Here is a 19,492-nt window from a genome sequence, read left to right as displayed (position 1 = left end):
TGTGATTTTCTCGGTCCATTGCATACGATTTCTACACCAGTTTGTCCGGATATGACTTGATGAAAATAGAAATATCCGGTTTTGTTTTGATAACTCAATACCCGATATTTCTACAGCCTCTGTATTGTGTTTTCTGGATATTATCGATGGACTTTATTATTTTGAATGTTTTTTATAGGGGAACATTTTATTTTGAGATACAATACATTAATTGTTTCCACATGGAGACACCAGCTCTACTTACCCGTATTTTCTAGGGAGAAAGCTAGAGGAAATATGGAAAACAAACATGATATTTCTATTTGTATAGATGACATTATATGCACTTGCCTAACAAAAAACTTTGCTTTTCTCCAAAACCATTTTTACTGTGAATTTCTCGGTCCATTGCATACAAATTCCACACCAGTTTGTCCGGATATTATTGGATGAAACCGGAAATATCCAGTTGTATTTTGTCTAACTTAATCTGAGATATTGCTACAGCCTCTGTGTTTGTGTATTCCTGATATTATCCATGGACGTTATTGTTTTGAATGTTTTTTTTCAGGGAACATTTAATTTTGTGCTTGGAAACACTAATTGGTTCATCATGGGGACACCAGCTCTACACATTCATATTTTCTAGGGAGAAAGCTAGAGGAACTGCTGCAAACATACATGATATTTCTGTTTGTATCGAAGATATTTTATGCACTTGCCTAAAAAACGACTTTGCTTTTCTCTAAAATCATTTTTACTGTGATTTTCTTGGTCCATTGCATCTGAATTCCACACCAGTTTGTCTGGATATGACTGGATGAAACCGGAAATATACAGTTTTGTTTTGGCTAACCCAATCCCAGATATTGCTACAGCCTGTGTGTTTGTGTTTTCTGGAAATTATCCACAGACTTTATTGTTTTGAATGTTTTTTTATCAGGAAACATTTAATTGTGTGCTAGGTAACACTAATTCTTTCCACATGGAGACACCAGCTCTACACATTCCTATTTTCTAGGGAGAAAGCTAGAGGAACTGTGGCAAACAAACCTGATATTTCTGTTTGTACAGATGAAATTTTATGCACTTGCTAACGAAAAGACTTTGCTTTTCTCCAAAACCATTTTTACTGTGATTTGCTCGGTCCATTGCATATGAATTCCACACCACTTTATCTGGATATGACTGGAGGAATCCAGAAATATCTGGTTCTGTTTTGTCTAACTCAATCCAAAATATTGCTACAGCCTCTGTGTTTGTGTATTCCTGATATTATCCACAGACTTTATTTTTTTGAATGTTTTTATCAGGGAACATTTAATTTTGTACCGTTGAATCACTAATTGGTTCATTATGGGAACACAATCTCTACACATTCGTATTTTCTTGGGAGAAAGCTAGAGGAACTGTGGCAAACAAACATGATATTTCTGTTTGTATCGATGACATTTTATGCACTTGCCTAACGAAAAGACTTTGGTTTTCTGCAAAACCATTTTTACTGTGATTTTCTCGGTCCATTGCACACGAATTCCACACCCGTTTCTCCGGATATGACTGGATGAAACTGGAAATATCCGGTTTTGTTTTGGCTAACTCAATCCCAGATATTGCTACAGCCTCTGTGGTTGTGTATTCCTGATATTATCCACGGACTTCATTGTTTTGAATGTTTTTTATCAAGGAACATTTAATTTTGTACTTGAAAACACTAACTGTTTCCACATGGAGACACCAGCTCTATATATTTGTATTTTCTAGGGAGAAAGCTAGAGGAACTGCTGCAAACAAACATGATATTTCTGTTTGTATCGATGATATTTTATCTACTTGGCTAATAAAAGACTTTGCTGTTCTCCAAAACCATTTTTACTCTGATTTTCTCAGTCCATTGCATACGAATTCCACACCACTTTATCCGGAAATGACTGGATAAAAAGAAAAATATACGGTTGTGTTTTGGCTAACTCTATCCCAGATATTGCTACAGCCTCTTTGTTAGTGTATTCCTGATATTATCCACAGACTTTATTGTTTTGAATGTTTTTTATCAGGGAACATTTAATTTTGTACCATTGAATCACTAATTGGTTCATTATGGGAACACAATCTCTACACATTCCTATTTTCTAGGGAGAAAGCTAAAGGAACTGTGGCAAACAAACATGATATTTCTGTTTGTGCAGATGACATTTTATGCACTTGCCTAACGAAAAGACTTTGCTTTTCTCCAAAACCATTTGTACTGTGATTTTCTCGGCCGATTGCATTCGAATTCCACACCAGTTTTTCCGGGAATGACTGGATGATACCGGAAATATCCCGTGTTGTTTTGGCTAACTCGATACCAGATATTGTTCCAGCCTCTGTGTTTGTGTTTTCTGGATATTATTGATGGACTTTATTGTTTTGAATGTTTTTATCAGGGAACATTTCATTTTGTACTGTTGAAACACTAATTGCTTCATCATGGGGAAACCAGCTCTACACATTCGTATTTTCTTGGGAGAAAGCTAGAGGAACTTTGGCAAGCAATCATGATAATTATTTTTGTGTAGATGACATTTTATGCAATGGCCTAATGAAACGACTTTGCTTTTCTCCAATACCATTTTCACTGTGATTTTCTCGGTCCATTGCACACGAATTCCACACCGTTTGTCCGGATATGACTGGATGAAACCGGAAATATCCAGTTTTGTTTTGGCTAACTCAATCCCAGATATTGCTACGGACTCTGTGTTTTTTTTTTTTCTGGATATTATCAATGGACTTTATTGTTTTGAATGTTTTTATCGGTGAACATTTTAATTTGAGCTTTGATACAGTAATTGGTTCCACATGGAGACACCAGCGCTACATATTCGTATTTTTAGGGAGAAAGCTAGAGGGAATGAGGCAAACAAACATGATATTACTCTTTCTATAGATGACATTTTATGCACTTGCCTAACTAAAGAATTTGCTTTTCTCCAAAACCATGTTTACTGTGATTTTCTCCGTCCATTGCATATGAATTCCAAACCACTTTGTCCGCATATAACTGGATGAAACCAGAAATATCCGGTTGTGTTTTGGCTAACTCAATCCGAAATATTGTGAGGGCCTCTGTGTTTGTGTTTTGTGGATATTATCAAGGGGCTTTATTGTTTTGAATATTTTATCAGTGAACATTTTATTTTGAGCTTGGATACAGTAATATGTTCCACAAGGAGAAACCAGCTCTACACATTTTATTTTCTAGGGAGAAAGCTAGAGGAACTGCGACAAACAAACAGGATATTTCTGTTTGTATAGATGACATTTTATGCAATTGCCTAACGAAAAGACTTTGCTTTTCTCCAAAACCCTTTTTATTGTGATTTCCTCGGTCCATTGCATATGAATTCCACACAACTTTGTCCGGATATGACTGGATGAAACCAGAAATATCCGGTTGTGTTTTGGCTCACTCAATCCGAAATATTGTGAAAGCCTCAATGTTTGTGATTTCTGGATATTATCCATGGACTTAATTGTTTTGAATGTTTTTATCAGGGAACATTTTATTTTGTACCGTAAAAACACTAGTTTGTTCATCATGGGTACACCAGCTCCACACATTCCTATTTTCTAGGTAGAAAGCTAGAGGAACTGCAGCAAACAAACATGATATTTCTGTTTGTATAGATGACATTTTATGCACTTTCCTAACGAAAAGATTTGCTTTCTCCAAAACCTTTTTTACTGTGAATTTCTCACTCAATTGCATAGGAATTCCACACCAGTTTGTCCAGATATGACTGTATGAAACAGGAAATATCCGGTATTTTTTTGGCTAACTCAATCCCAAATATTGTTACCGCCTGTGTGTTTGTGTATTCCTGATATGATCCACAGACTTTATTGTTTTAAATATTTTTTTATCCTGGAACACTTAATTTTGTGCTGCAAAACACTAATAGTTTGCACATGGAGACAACATCTCTACACATTCGTATTTTCTACAGAGAAAGCTAGAGGAACTGCGGCAAACAATCATGATATTTCTATGTATAGATGACATTTTATGCACTTGCCTAACGAAAAGACTTTGCTTTTCACCAAAACCATTTTTACTCTGATTTTCTCAGCCCATTGCATACGAATTCCACACCACTTTGTCCGGATATGACTGGATGAAACCAGAAATATCCGGTTGAGTTTTGGCTAACTCAATCCGAAATATTGGGAAAGCCTCTGTGTTTGTGTTTTATGCATATTATCGATGGACTTAGTGTTTTGAATGTTTTTATCAGGGAACATTTAATTTTGTACCTTAGAAACACTAATTGGTTTATCATGTGGACATTAGCTCTACACATTCGTATTTTCTAGGGAGAAAGCTAGAGGAACTGCAGCAAACAAACGTGATATTTCTGTTTGTATAGATGACATTTTATGCACTTGCCTAACGAAAAGACTTTGCTTTTCTCCAAAACCATTTTTACTCTGATTTTCTCGGTCCATTGCATACGAATTCCACACCAGTTTGTCCAGATATGACTGGATAAAAAGAGAAATATCCGACTGCGTTTTGGCTAACTCAATACGAAATATTGCTACAGCTTCTGTGTTTGTGTATTCCTGATATTATCCACAGACTTTATTGTTTTGACTGTTTTTTTATCAGGGAACATTTAATTTTGTGCTTTGAAACACGAATTGTTTCCACATGGAGACACCAGCTCTACACATTCGTATTTTGTAGGGAGAAAGCTAGAGGAACTATGGCAAACAAACATGATATTTCTGTAGGTATAGATGACATTTGATGCACTTGCCTAACGAAAAGACTTTGCTTTTCTCCAAAACCATTTATACTGTGATTTTCTCGGTGCATTGCACACAAATTCCACACCAGTTTGTCCGGATATGACTGGATGAAACCAGAAACATCCACTTGTATTTTCGCTAACTCAATCCGAAATACTGCTACAGCCTCTGTGTTTGTGTTATCCGTATATTATCCACAGACTTTAAATTTTTGAATTTTTTTAAGGGAACAATGAATTTTGTTCGTTGAAACACTAATTGGTTCATCATGGGGACACCAGCTCTACACATTCGTATTTTCTAGGATGAAATCTAGAGGAACTGCGGCAAACAATCATGATATATATGTTTGTGTAGATGACATTTTTTGCACATGCCTAATGAAACGACTTTGCTTTTCTCCAAAACCATGTTTACTGTGATTTTCTCGGTCCATTGCACATGAATTCCACACCAGTTTGTCCGGATATGATTGGATGAAACCGGAAATATCCCGTTGTGTTTTGGCTAACTCAATCCGAAATATTTTCAAAGGCACTGTGTTTGTGTTTTCTGGATATTATCAATGGTTTTTATTGCTTTGAAATTTTTTTGTCAGAGAACATTTTATTTTGAGCTTGGATACTGTAATTGGTTCCGCATGGAGACACCAGCTCTACACATTCCTATTTTCTAGGGAGAAAGCTAGAGGAACTGCCGCACACAAACATGATATTTCTGTTTGTATCGATGATATTTTATCTACTTGCCTAATGAAAAGACTTTGCTCTTCTCCAAAACCAGTTTTACTGTGATTTTCTCGGTCCATTGCACAGGAATTCCACACCAGTTTGTCCGGATACGACTGGATGAAACCGGAAATATACAGTTTTGTTTTGGATAACACAATACCAGATATTGCTACAGCTCTGTGTATGTGCATTCCTGATATTATCCACAGAGTTTATTGTTTTGAATGTTTTTTATCAGGGAACATTTAATTTTGTGCTTGGAAACAGTAATTCTTTCCACATGGAGACACCAGCTCTATTTATTCATATTTTCTAGGGAGAAAGCTAGAGGAACTATGGCAAACAAACATGATATTTCTGTTTGTATAGATGACATTTTATGCCCTTGCCTAACGAAAAGATTTTGCTTTTCTCCAAAACCATTTTTACTGTGAATTTCTCGGTCCATTGCATGCAAATTCCACACCAGTTTGTCCGGATATTATTGGACGAAACCGGAAATATCCGGTTGTATTTTGTCTACCTCAATCTGAGATGTTTCTACAGCCTCTGTGTTTGTGTATTCCTGATATTATCCACGGACTTTATTGTTTTGAATGTTTTTTTTTTCAGGGAACATTTAATTTTGTGCTTGGAAACACTAATTGGTTCATCATGGGGACACCAGCTCTACACATTCGTATTTTCTAGGGAGAAAGCTAGAGGAAATCCGCAAACATACATGATATTTCTGTTTGTATCGAAGATATTTTATGCACTTGCCTAAAAAACGACTTTGCTTTTCTCTAAAATCATTTTTACTGTGATTTTCTTGGTCCATTGCATCCGAATTCCACACCAGTTTGTCTGGATATGACTGGATGAAACCGGAAATATACGGTTTTGTTTTGGCTAACTCAATCCCAGATATTGCTACAGCCTCTGTGTTTGTGTTTTCTGGAAATTATCCACAGACTTTATTGTTTTGAATGTTTTTTATCAGGAAACATTTAATTGTGTGCTAGGTAACACTAATTATTTCCACATGGAGACACCAGCTCTACACATTCGTATTTGCTAGGGAGAAAGCTAGAGGAACTGTGGCAAACAAACCTGATATTTCTGTTTGTATAGATGAAATTTTATGCACTTGCTAACGAAAAGACTTTGCTTTTCTCCAAAACCATTTTTACTGTGATTTGCTTGGTCCATTGCATATGAATTCCACACCACTTTATCTGGATATGACTGGAGGAATCCAGAAATATCTGGTTGTGTTTTGTCTAACTCAATCCGAAATATTGCCATAGCCTCTGTGTTTGTGTTTTCTGGATATTATCGATGGACTATATTGTTTTGAATGTTTTATCAGGGAATATTTAATTTTGTACCGTAGAAGCACTAATTGGTTCATCATGGGGACACGAGCTGTACACATTCGTATTTTCTTGGGAGAAAGCTAGAGGAACTGCGGCAAACAAACATGATATTTCAGTTTGTATAGATGACATTTTATGCACTTGCCTAACGAAAAGACTTTGCTTTTCTCCAAAACCATTTTTACTGTGATTTTCTCGGTCCATTGCATACCAATTCCACACCAGTTTGTCCGGATATGACTGGATGAAACCGGAAATATACGGTTGTGTTTTGGCTAACTCAATCCGAAATAATGCTACAGCCTCTGTGTTGGTGTTTTCTGGATATTATCGATGGACTTTATTGTTTTGAATGTTTTATCAGGGAACATTTAATTTTGTGCCGTACAAACACTAATTTGTTCATCATGGGTACACCAGCTCTAAACATTCGTATTTTCTAGGGAGAAAGCTAGAGGAACTGCGGCAAACAAACATGATATTTCTGTTTGTATACATGACATTTTATGCACTTGCCTAACTAATAGTCTTTGCTTTTCTCCAAAACCATTTTTATTGTGATTTTCTCGGTCCATTGCATCCGAATTCCAAACGACTTTTTCAGGATATGACTGGATGAAACCAGAAATATCCCATTGTGTTTTGGCTAATTCTATCCGAAATATTGTGAAAGGCTCTGTGTTTCTGTTTTCTGGATATTATCAACGGACTTTATTATTTTGAATATTTTTATCAGGGAACATTTCATTTTGTACCGTAGAAACACTAATTGGTTCATCATGGCGACACCAGCTCTAAACATTCGTATTTTCTAGGGAGAAAGCTAGAGGAACTGCGGCAAACAAAATGATACTTCTGTTTGTATGAAATCAGAAATATACGGTTTTGCTTTGGCTAACTCAATCCGAAATATTGTGAAAGCCTCTGTGTTTGTGGTTTCTGGATATTTTCGATTGACTTTATTTTTTTCTTTTTTTTTAACATTTATTTATTTATTTTTTAACTTTTATTTAATAAATATAAATTTCCAGTGTACAGCTTATGGATTACAATGGCTTCCCCCTCCCATAACTTCCCTCCCACCCGCAACCCTCCCCTTTCCCGCTACCTCTCCCCTTTCATTTGCATCAAGATTCATTTTCAATTCTCTTTATATACAGAAGATCAATTTAATATATATGAAGTAAAGATTTCAACAGTTTGCAACCACATGGAAACACAAAGTGAAACATACTGTTTGAGTACTAGTTATAGCATTAAATCACAATGTACAGCACATTAAGGACAGAGATCCCACATGAGGAGCAAGTGCACAAAGGCTCCTGTTGTTGACCCAACAAATTGACAGTTTAATTTATGGCACCATTAACCATTCTAGGCTGTCGTCATTAGTTGCCAAGGCTATGGAAGCCTTCCAAGTTTACCAATTCTGATCATATTTAGACAAGGTCATAAAAGACAGAGTGAGGATAGTAACCAATGATCCTAAGAGTGGCATTTACCAGGTTTGAACAATTGTACAGCATTAAGTGAGGAAGAGGACCATCAGTACACACAGGTTGGGAGTAGAGCCATTGGTGGTAGAGTAGAGGTTATGATTACAAAGGAATGAGGCCCAAGTGCACTAGACAGGGTCTAGAACAAAGGACAGAGTCATTATTAGAGGAGCAAAGAAAGGTGCTGTCTAAGCTACAATTAAGTTTTCTGATTGAGAGGCAAATAGAACCTGATAGAAGGGGCTTGATAATAATCTGGTGGGCTTTAGGCCTTGTAAGTTAAGAGGCCCAGACCTATCTATCTCTTCACATGGGGTATATCCTAAGGGAGGTGTGAACCTCCTAGGGGAAGGCACTCTGTTGACTTTCATTACTTGGCTGGCCTGGGAGGAGAGCTGGCCAGGTAAAGGCAGGGGGCATCTCTAACAAGAAATTTACAGTTCTGACTGCAATGTTGCTGACCCTACTTGACCATCCCCTCAGCTGCAGTGGTCACGTTGGAAGTTGGGCTGAGTGAAGGGCTTTTCAGCTTAGAGCCAATAAGATCTGTGGCTCTGACCTGGGCATCCTTCGACTCCAGGGCAGGTCCATTTCCAGTGATCCAACTCTTGGCAGAGCTGCCAGGGCTCTTCACAAGCTGACTTCTGCTGAAGCCCAGGCTTACCACATTGAAAGCCACTGCAGTGGACTGGCCTGTTGGGTCTCCTTGAGGGCAGATCACTGTACAGATCAGCCATTAATAGGCCTGCCACCCATTGCTTCTGATGCCGAGCTTCCTTTTCCTCCTGGTTTGTGTTAAAGCAGACCAGAGGATGCAAGTCAAGGGAGTGCCCAAGTCCCATCTCTAATCTTCAATGGCCTGAACTACAAGTCTATAGTCACAGGCATGTTCTGCAGTAGTTTTTCTAAGACAATGCCCATGAGGAAAATTATATTCTCACTTTAAAACTTTCTTTCCCTTTGGTCTGAAAGGGAGGTTTTTTCTACTTACTGTATACTTCACTGAAGGCAAAGTAAATCTACTATGAGATTATTATTTAAGTTCTTATTTTGGCTATGCTATTACAGAAAAATGTTAGCCATCTCTTTTATAAGGTCTAAAGATTAAATTGTGCGTCCAGAGATTCCTTTATAATAGAATTAGTTTCCTACCTTGAAGAGAATAGAGAAATGAAAGAACAAGTTGGGCTTAGAATAGAGAAATGAGGGAGCAAGTCCTAGATTACTTACTGACAATAGCAATATTACATGAATACTTAGCATACCATTTCAAAAATTAGATAACAACATAAGAAAACATTTACCAGAAGGTCCAATGCCTTCTATAAATTATAAGAATCATGTATTTGAAAACACCTCTTAAATATCTAACATGGTGTATTTTGTTTCGCCAGTAAACTTAAGCACAACCATATAAAATGATTTAGTTTCTTTCTACCAACATGTATAAAACATATGATACAGAGATTCAGGTCACACCAATTAAAATGTATCTTTGATTGATTTTAGCAGCTTAAATTTATGGACAATCTTATCTATAAGCCATTTAATATAAAACTCTTAATAAAATTTCCCCATGTGGACATACAATATGTACACACATATAACATAGCATAATAGACCAATATAGCAATTTTAATAATAGCTTTTACAATCTTTAACTCTTTTTCAGATTCCTGACAATATTATTTAGATCTGATTTCTTCTTCTTTTCTTTGGTTTGCCCGTTTCCTTTCCTGTTCTCCGTCTTCTAAGTCTGATATTCTCTCTTCTGCTTCGCCCATTCTGTTTTTAAGGCTCTCTAATGTGTTTGTCATTTGATCTATTGAATTCTTCATTTCATTATGATTTCTTGTTTCTATCACAGTTTCTGGTTCCACTGGTTGTTTCATTTCATTTTGATTCCTCCTTAATATTTCATTTTCACAGGAGAGATTTTCTATCTTGTCCAATAAGGATTTCTGTAGTTCAAGAATTTGTTTTTGAGAACTTCTTAATGTTCTTATCAATTTTTGAGATCCACTTCTTGCAATTCTTCTATCTCATCATCTTCATAATCTTGAATTGGGGTGCCTTTTTCATTTGGGGACATCATAGTGTCTTCCTTGTTCTTGTTAGCTTGGTTTTTTTGTTTGTTGTTTGGCATGTTGGAGATATTTGGTTTCTTCACTGTGGTGTTTTTTCTTGTTACACTATGGCTCTATATTAAGTGGACTGTCTGCTTTCGGTGGAGCCTTAGAGGCTTGAGATGAGTGTGGACTGAGAGCTGTGTTTGGTTCCTCAGTGTTGAGGGTGTGTCAAAGATGACACTCCCAGGTTAGGTGTGGTAAATATCTCTTTTTTTTTATTCCAAAGGGAAGTAATTCTGCACAGCTGAACGTAATTGGAGGTAGTTAGCAGGCGAATGATATACCCACAGGAGCCAGAGATCGGAAGCTCTTTGCCAAGGACCACACAGGGAATCTGTGCTGCCTTCAGTGTGGGCTCCAATTCTCCTGCAGTCTCCCACTGGGTTTCCAAGTTAGATGCTAATCTCCTGTTATTTCACCCCTCCCCCCAGAGTCAGGTGTTTCTGCTAGGCTCAGGGCCAGTGCAGACCTGAGTTCGCCCTGCTTATGACGTATGTCCAAAATGGCGCCTACTCTGTCTTGCTCACCTTTGAGATGTGAGCGGAGAGAGAGAAACTTGTGTCCGTATCGGTCACTTTTTTTATTTTTTTCCTCTCTCTCTTCTAGTTAGCCTGGTGAATTTTTCCCCACGGAGTTTCAAGCCTCGTTCCCTCTAGCCTCCTCTTTCCACTTGCCTGCTGGTGTCTCGGGCTATTGAGGTTCAGCTCACCTCACGTTCCAACGATGGTGTGTTGAGTCTGCCGCTGGTGTCCGGAACCTGTGCTCCTACGCTCCCCACGCAGGTACACTGTGAATCACTAGTTCCGGAACTGTTTCCTCTGCTGTTTCATCCCCTACTCTTCCTTGACCCAGCAGTATCTCCATTTATATGAAACTGTCTCTCCCCCAGACTAATAGTGTGCTCCCTGCCTATTCCGCCATCTTGCCGCTCCCCTAATTTCCTATCCGGACTTTATTCTTTAGAATGTTTTTTATCAGAGAACATTTAATTTTGTACCATTGAATCACTAATTGTTTCATCATGGGGACACCAGCTCTACACATTCGAATTTTCTAGGGAGAAAGCTAGAGGAACTGCAGTAAACAAACAAGATATTTCTGTTTGTATCGATGACATTTCATGTACTTGCCTAATGAAAGACATTGCTTTTCTCCAAAACCATTTGTACTGTGATTTTCTCGGTCCATTGCATAGGAATAACACATAACTTTTTCCGGATATTATCCGGATATTTTGTGCTTGGAAACACTAATTGGTTCCAGATGGAGACACCAGCTCTACACATTCCTATTTTCTCGGAAGAAAGCTAGAGGAACTGTGGCAAACAAACATGATATTTCAGTTTGTTTAGATGACAGTTTATGAACTTGCCTAACGAAAAGACTTTGCTTTCCTATAAAACCATTTTTACTGTGATTTTCTCGGTCCATTGAATAGGAATTCCACACCACTTTGACCGGATATGACAGGATGAAACCAGAAATATCCGGTTGTGTTTTGGCTAACTCAATCCAAAATATTGTGAAAGCCTCTGTGTTTGTGTTTCTGCATATTATTGATGGACTTTATTGTTTTGAATATTTTTATCAGGGAAAATTTATTTTTGTACCGTAGAAATACTAATTGCTTCATCATGGGTACACCAGCTCTACCCATTCCTATTTTCTAGGGAGACTGCTAGAGCAACTGTGGCAAACAAACATGATATTTATGTTTGTGTAGATGACATTTTATGCACTTGCCTACGAAAAGACTTTGCTTTTATCCAAAACCATTTTTAAAGTGATTTTCTCGGTCCATTGCATACGAATTTCACAGGAGTTGTCAGGATATGACTGGATGAAACCAGAAATATCCGATTTTGTTTTGACAAACTCAATCCCAGATTTGCTACAGACTTTGTGTATTTGTGTTTCTGATATTATCCACAGACTGTATTGTTTTGAATGATTTTCATCAGGGAACATTTAATTTTCAACTGTGAAACACTAATTGTTTCCACATGGAAACACCAGCTCTACACATTCCTATTTTCTAGGGAGAAAGCTAGAGGAACTGCTGCAAACAAACATGATATTTCTGTTTGTATAGATGACATTTTATGCACTTGCCTAACGAAAAGACTTTGCTTTTCTCCAAAACCCTTTTTACTGTGATTTTCTCCGTGCATGGCATACGAATTCCACACCAGTTTATTCGGATATGACTGGATAAAAGCAGAAATATCCGGTTGTGTTTAGGCTAACTCAATCCGAAATATTGTGAAAGACTCTGTGTTTGTGTTTTCTGGATATTATCGATGGACTTTATTGTTTTGAATGTTATTTATCAGGGAACATTTAATTTTGTAACATAGAAACACTAATTGATTCATCATGTGGACACCAGCTCTACATATTTGTATTTTCTAGGGAGAATGCTAGGGGAACTGCGGCAAACAAACATGATATTTCTGTTTGTATACATGACATTTTATGCACTGGCCTAATGAAAAGACTTTGCTTTTCTCCAAAAACATTTTTACTGTGATTTTTCGTTCCATTACATCTGAATTCCAAACGTCCTTTTCCGGATATGACTGGATGAAACCGGAAATATCCGGTTCTGTTTTGGCTAACACAATGTGAAATATTGTGAAAGTTCTGTATTAGTGTTTTCTGGATATTCTCGATGGACTTTATTGTTTTGAATGTTTTTTATCAGGGAACATTAGTTTTGTGCTTGAAAACACTAATTGTTTCCACATGGAGACACCAGCTCTACACATTTATATTTTCTAGGGAGAAAGCTAGAGTAACAGCGGCACACAAACATGACATTTTTTTTGTATAGATGACATTTTATGAACTTGCCTAAGGAAAAGACTTTGCTTTTCTACAAAACCATTTTTACTCTGATTTTCTTGGTCCATTGCATACGAATTCCACACCACTTTGTGCGGATATGACTGGATGAAACCAGAAATATCGGTTGTGTTTTGGCTAACTCAATCCCAGATATTGCTACAGGCTCTGTGTTTGTTTTTTTCTGGATATATCGATGGACCAATTTTTTTGAATATTTTTATCAGGGAACATTTAATTTTGTACCGTTGAAAAACTAATTTGTTTATCTTGGGAACACCAGCTCTACATATTCGTATTTTCTAGAGAGAAAGCTAGAGTAACTGCAGCAAAAAAACATGATATTTCTGTTTGTATAGATGACATTTTATGCACTTGCCTAACGAAAAGACTTTGCTTTTCTCTACAACCATTTTTACTGTGATTTTCTCTGTCCATTGCATACGAATTCCACACCAGTTTGTCCGGATATGACTGGATGAAACCAGAAATATCCGGTTGTGTTTTGGCTAACTCAATCCGAAATATTGTGAAAGCCTATGTGTTTGTGTTTTCTGGATATTATCGATGGACTTATTGTTTTGAATATTTTTATCAGGGAACATTTATGTTTGTACCGCAGAAACACTAATTGGTTCATCACGGGGACACCAGCTCTACACATTCGCATTTTCTAGGGAGAAATCTAGAGGAACTGCGGCAAACAAACATGATATTTCTGTTTGTATAGATGACATTTTATGTACTTGCCTAACGAAAAGACTTTGCTTTTCTCTTAAACCATATTTACTGTGATTTTCTCAGTCCACTGCATACGAATTCCACACCAGTTTGTCCGGATATGACTGGATGAAACTGGAAATATCCGGTTTTGTTTTGGCTAACTCAATCCCAGATATTGCTACTGCCTCTATGTTTCTTTTTTCTGGATACTATCAATGGACTTTATTGTTTTGAATGCTTTTTATCGGGGAACATTTTATTTTGAGCTTGGATACAGTAATTGGTTCTTCATGGGTACACCAGCTCTACCCATTCCTATTTTCTAGGGAGACTGCTAGAGCAACTGTGGCAAACAAACATGATATTTATGTTTGTTTAGATGACATTTTATGCACTGGCTGAATGAAAATCTTTGCTTTTGTCCAAAACCATTTTTACTGTGATTTTCTCGGTCCATTGCCTATGAATTCCACAGGAGTTGCCAGGATATGATTGGATGAAACCAGAAATATCCGGTTTTGTTTTGACTAACTCAATCCCAGATATTGCTACAGATTTTGTGTTTTTGTATTCCTGATATTATCCACAGACTGTATTGTTTTGAATGTTTTTTATCAGGGAACATTTAATTTTCAACTGCGAAACACTAATTGTTTCCACATCGAGACACCAAATCTACACATTCGTATTTTCTAGGGAGAAAGCTAGAGGAACTGCGGCAAACAAACATGATATTTCTGTTTGTATAGATGACATTTTATGCACTGGCCAAAGGAAAAGACTTTGCTTTTCTCCAAAACCATTTTTCCTCTGATTTTCTCGGTCCATTGCATACGAATTCCACACCACTTTGTCCAGATATGACTGGATGAAACCAGAAATATCCGGTTGTGTTTTGGCTAACTCAATCCCAGATATTGCTACAGCCTCTGTGCTTGTGTTTTCCGGATCTCATCAACCGACTTTATTGTTTTGAATGTTATTTATCAGGGAACATTTAATTTTGTGCTGGGAAAGACTAATTGTTTCCACATGGAGACACCAGCTCTACACATTCGTATTTTCTATCGAGATAGCTAGAGGAACTGCGGCAAACAAACATGATATTTCTGTTTATATAGAAGACATTTTATGCACTGGACGTAGGAAAAGACTTTGCTCTTCTCCAAAACTATTTTTAATGTGATTTTCTCGGTGCATTGCATACCAATTCCAGCCTACTTTGTCTGGATATGACTGGATGAAACCAGAAATATCCAGTTGTATTTTGGCTAACTCAATCCAAAATATTGTGAAAGTCTCTGTGTTTCTGTTTTCTGGATATTATCGATGGACTTTACTGATTTGAATGTTTTTATCAGGGAAAATTTCATTTTTTACAGTAGAATCACTCATTGGTTCAACATGGAGACACCAGCTCTACACATTCGTATTTTCTAGGGAGAAAGCTAGAGGAACTGCGGCAAACAAAGATGATATTTCTGTTTGTATAGATGACATTTTATGCACTTAGCTAAGGAAAGACTTTGCTTTTCTCCAAAACAATTTTTACTGTGATTATCTCAGTCCATTGCATATGAATTCCACCACACTTTGTGCGGATATGACTGGATGAAACCAGAAATATCCGGTACTGTTTTGGCTAACTCAATCGAAGATATTGCTACAGACACTGTGTTTCTGTTTTCTGGATATTATAAACGGACTTTAATGTTTTCAATGTGTTTTATCAGGGAACATTTAATTTTGTGCTGAGACACACTAGTTGACTCCACATAGAGACACCAGCTCTACATATTCGTATTTTCTAGGGAGAAAGCTAGAAGAACTCCGGCAAACAAACATGACATTTCTGTTTGTATAGATGACATTTTATGCACTTGCCGAAGGAAAAAACATTGCTTTTCTCCAAAACCATTTTTACTGTGATTTTCTCCATCCATTGTATACGAAATCCACACCACTTTGTCTGGATATGATTGGATGAAACCAGAAATATCCGGTTTTGTTTTGGCTAACTCAATCCCAGATATTGCTACAGCCTCTGTGTTTGTGTTTTCCGGATTTTATCAACGGACTTTATTGTTATGAATGTTTTTTATCAGGGAACATTTAATTTTGTTTAGGAAACACTAATTTGTACCAAATGGAGACACCAGCTCTACACTTTCGTATTTTCCGGAGAGAAAGCTACAGGAAGTACGGCAGTGAAACATGAGATTTCTGTTTGTATAGATGACATGTTATGCACTTGCCTAACGAAAAGACTTTCCTTTTCTTTTTTTTTTCTTTTTTTTTATTTTTAACTTTTATTTAATGAATATAAATTTCCAGTGTACAGCTTATGGATTACAATGGCTTCCCCCTCCCATAACTTCCCTCCCACCCACAACCCTCCCCTCTCCCGCTCGCTCTCCCCTTCCATTCACATCAAGATTCATTTTCAATTCTCTTTATATACAGAAGATAAATTTATTATAAAGTTTTCAACAGTTTGCACCCACATTGAAACACAAAGTGAAACATACTGTTTGAGTACTAGTTATAGCATTAAATCACAATGTACAGCACATTAAGGACAGAAATCCCACATGAGGAGCAAGTGCACAGTGGCTCCTGTTGTTGACCCAACAAATTGACACTCTAGTTTATGGCGCCGGTAACCACCCTAGGCTGTCGTCATGAGTTGCCAAGGCTATGGAAGCCTTCCAAGTTTGCCGACTCTGATCATATTTAGACATGGTCATAAAAGACAGAGTGAGGATAGTAACCAATGATCCTAAGAGTGGCATTTACCAGGTTTGAACAATTATACAGCAGTAAGTCGGTAAGAGGACCATCAGTACACACAGGTTGGGAGTAGAGCCATTGGTGGTAGAGTAGAGGTTATGATTACAAAGGAAAGAGGCCCAAGTGTGCTAGACAGGGTCTAGAACAAAGGACAGAGTCATTATTAGATGTGCTAAGAAAGGTGCTGTCTAAGCTACAATTAAGTTTTCTGATTGAGAGGCAAATAGAACCTGATAGAAGGGGCTTGATAATAATCTGGTGGGCTTTAGGCCTTGTAAGTTAAGAGGCCCAGACCTATCTATCTCTTCACATGGGGTATATCCTAAGGGAAGTGTGAACCTCCTAGGGGAAGGCACTCTGTTGACTTTCATTACTTGGCTGGGCTGGGAGGTGAGCTTGCCAGGTAAAGGCAGGGGGCATCTCTAACAAGAAATTTACAGTTCTGACTGCAATGTTGCTGACCCTACTTGACCATCCCCTCAGCTGCAGTGGTCACTTTGGAAGTTGGGCTGAGTGAAGGGCTTTTCAGCTTAGAGCCAATAAGATCTGTGGCTCTGACCTGGGCATCCTTCGACTCCAGGGCAGGTCCATTTCCAGTGATCCAACTCTTGGCAGAGCTGCCAGGGCTCTTCACAAGCTGACTTCTGCTGAAGCCCAGGCTTACCACATTGAAAGCCACTGCAGTGGACTGGCCTGTTGGGTCTCCTTGAGGGCAGATCACTGTACAGATCAGCCATTAATAGGCCTGCCACCCATTGCTTCTGATGCCGAGCTTTCTTTTCCTCCTGGTTTGTGTTAAAGCAGACCAGAGGATGCAAGTCAAGGGAGTGCCCATGTCCCATCTCTAATCTTCAATGGCCTGAACTACAAGTCTATAGTCACAGGCATGTTCTGTAGTAGTTTTTATAAGGTAGACAATGCCCATGAGGAAAATTATGTTCTCACTTTAAAACTGTAAGACCCCTTAAGCAGGTGTCCCACAATCCGGACCCCCAGAAACACAGACTCCACTCAAATCGCTGCAAGAGCAAGAGGAAGTTTATTGCATTTGCAAATGGGCCATCTCAACAGCACACTCTAGTGTCGTGCAGAGAGAGCGGCCCCGATCATCAATTTCACAGAGTATTTAAGGCTTAAAACCACAACATTAGCATATTTCCACAGTATTACTATTTCATTTGGTAATCTAAGGGATTACAGGGTAAAAGGGGGTTTCCAGGGTAAAAGGGAAGAAGTTACATGCTGTACGTGCTTTGTGGTTTTCATTTTTAGCTTGAGCAAGCACGGGCAGGGGTCAATGTTGTGTGTAATAACTTGTAGTGTTGTAACAGGATATAAGTTGGGTACATTTTCTGTTAACTTTGGTTTTTATAGTTCCTGAAAACGGTTACAAAAACGGTTACATTTTGCAAGTTTAGCTAAAGTTCAGCTATCTTATGAAAGCATTTTCATTTCTTACAAAAATTGTTGCAAGCCCAGCCAATTAATACAGAAGCAGAACAATATGCAGTTAGCTCAAGTGACTCCATCTCAAACCTAACCTGCCTAATTCTTTCAAAACTTTCTTTCCCTTTTGTCTGAAAGGGAGGTTTTTTCTACTTACTGTATACTTCGCTGATGGCGAAGTGAATCTAGCTATCAGATTATTATTTAAATTCTTATTTTGGCTATGCTATTACAGAAAAATGTTAGCCATCTCTTTTATAAGGTCTAAAGATTAAATTGTGTGTCCTACATATTCCTTTATAGTAGAATTAGTTTCCTAGCTTGAAGAGAATAAATGAAAGAACAAGTTGTGTTTAGAATAGAGAAATGAGGGAGCAAGTCCTAGATCGCTTGCTGACAATAGCAGTATTACATGAATACTTAGCACACCGTTTCAACCATTAGATAACAACTTAAGAAAACATTTACCAGAAGGTCCAATGCCTTCTATAAATTTTAAGAATCATGTATTTGAAAACACCTCTTAAATATCTAACATGGTGTAGTTTGTTTAGCCAGTAAACTTAAGCACAACCATATAAAATGTTTTTAGTTTCTTTCTACCAACAAGTTTAAAACATATGATACACAGATTCAGGTCACACAAATTAAATGTATCTTTGATTGATTTTAGCAGCTTAAATTTATGGACAATCTTATCGATAAGCCATTTAAAATAAAACTCTTAATAAAATTTCCTATGTGGACATACAATATGTACACACCTATAACATAGCATAATAGACCAATATAGCAATTTTAATAATAGCTTTTAAAATCTTTAACTCTTTTTGTATATTGCCAATTGATTTGAATTCCTTTTGTTTTTAGATTACTTTAACACATTGCTTTAACAGAGCATCAGAGTGTAATTCTATGTCAAAGAGACATTGAGCTTCCTATGATCTTTTGCTGTGAGGTTTCCTTCCTTTACCTTCTTTCATATTGGTGACCATGTTTCTGTGTTTCTGTGTGTAACACATCTTTAAGCATCTTTTGCAGGGCAGGATGAGTGGCAACAAATTCTTTCAGTTTCTGTTTGCTATGAAAAGTCTTAATTTCACCTTCATTCACAAATGAGAGCTTTGCAGGATATAATATTCTGGGCTGGCAGTTTTTCTCTCTTAGTACCTGGGCTATGTCTTGCCATTCCCTTCTAG

Source organism: Lepus europaeus, unplaced genomic scaffold (assembly GCF_033115175.1).
Source record: "Lepus europaeus isolate LE1 unplaced genomic scaffold, mLepTim1.pri SCAFFOLD_28, whole genome shotgun sequence".
Lineage (NCBI taxonomy): Eukaryota > Metazoa > Chordata > Mammalia > Lagomorpha > Leporidae > Lepus > Lepus europaeus.
The sequence above is the reverse complement of the archived record's forward strand: the minus strand, read 5'-3'. Positions refer to the sequence as shown.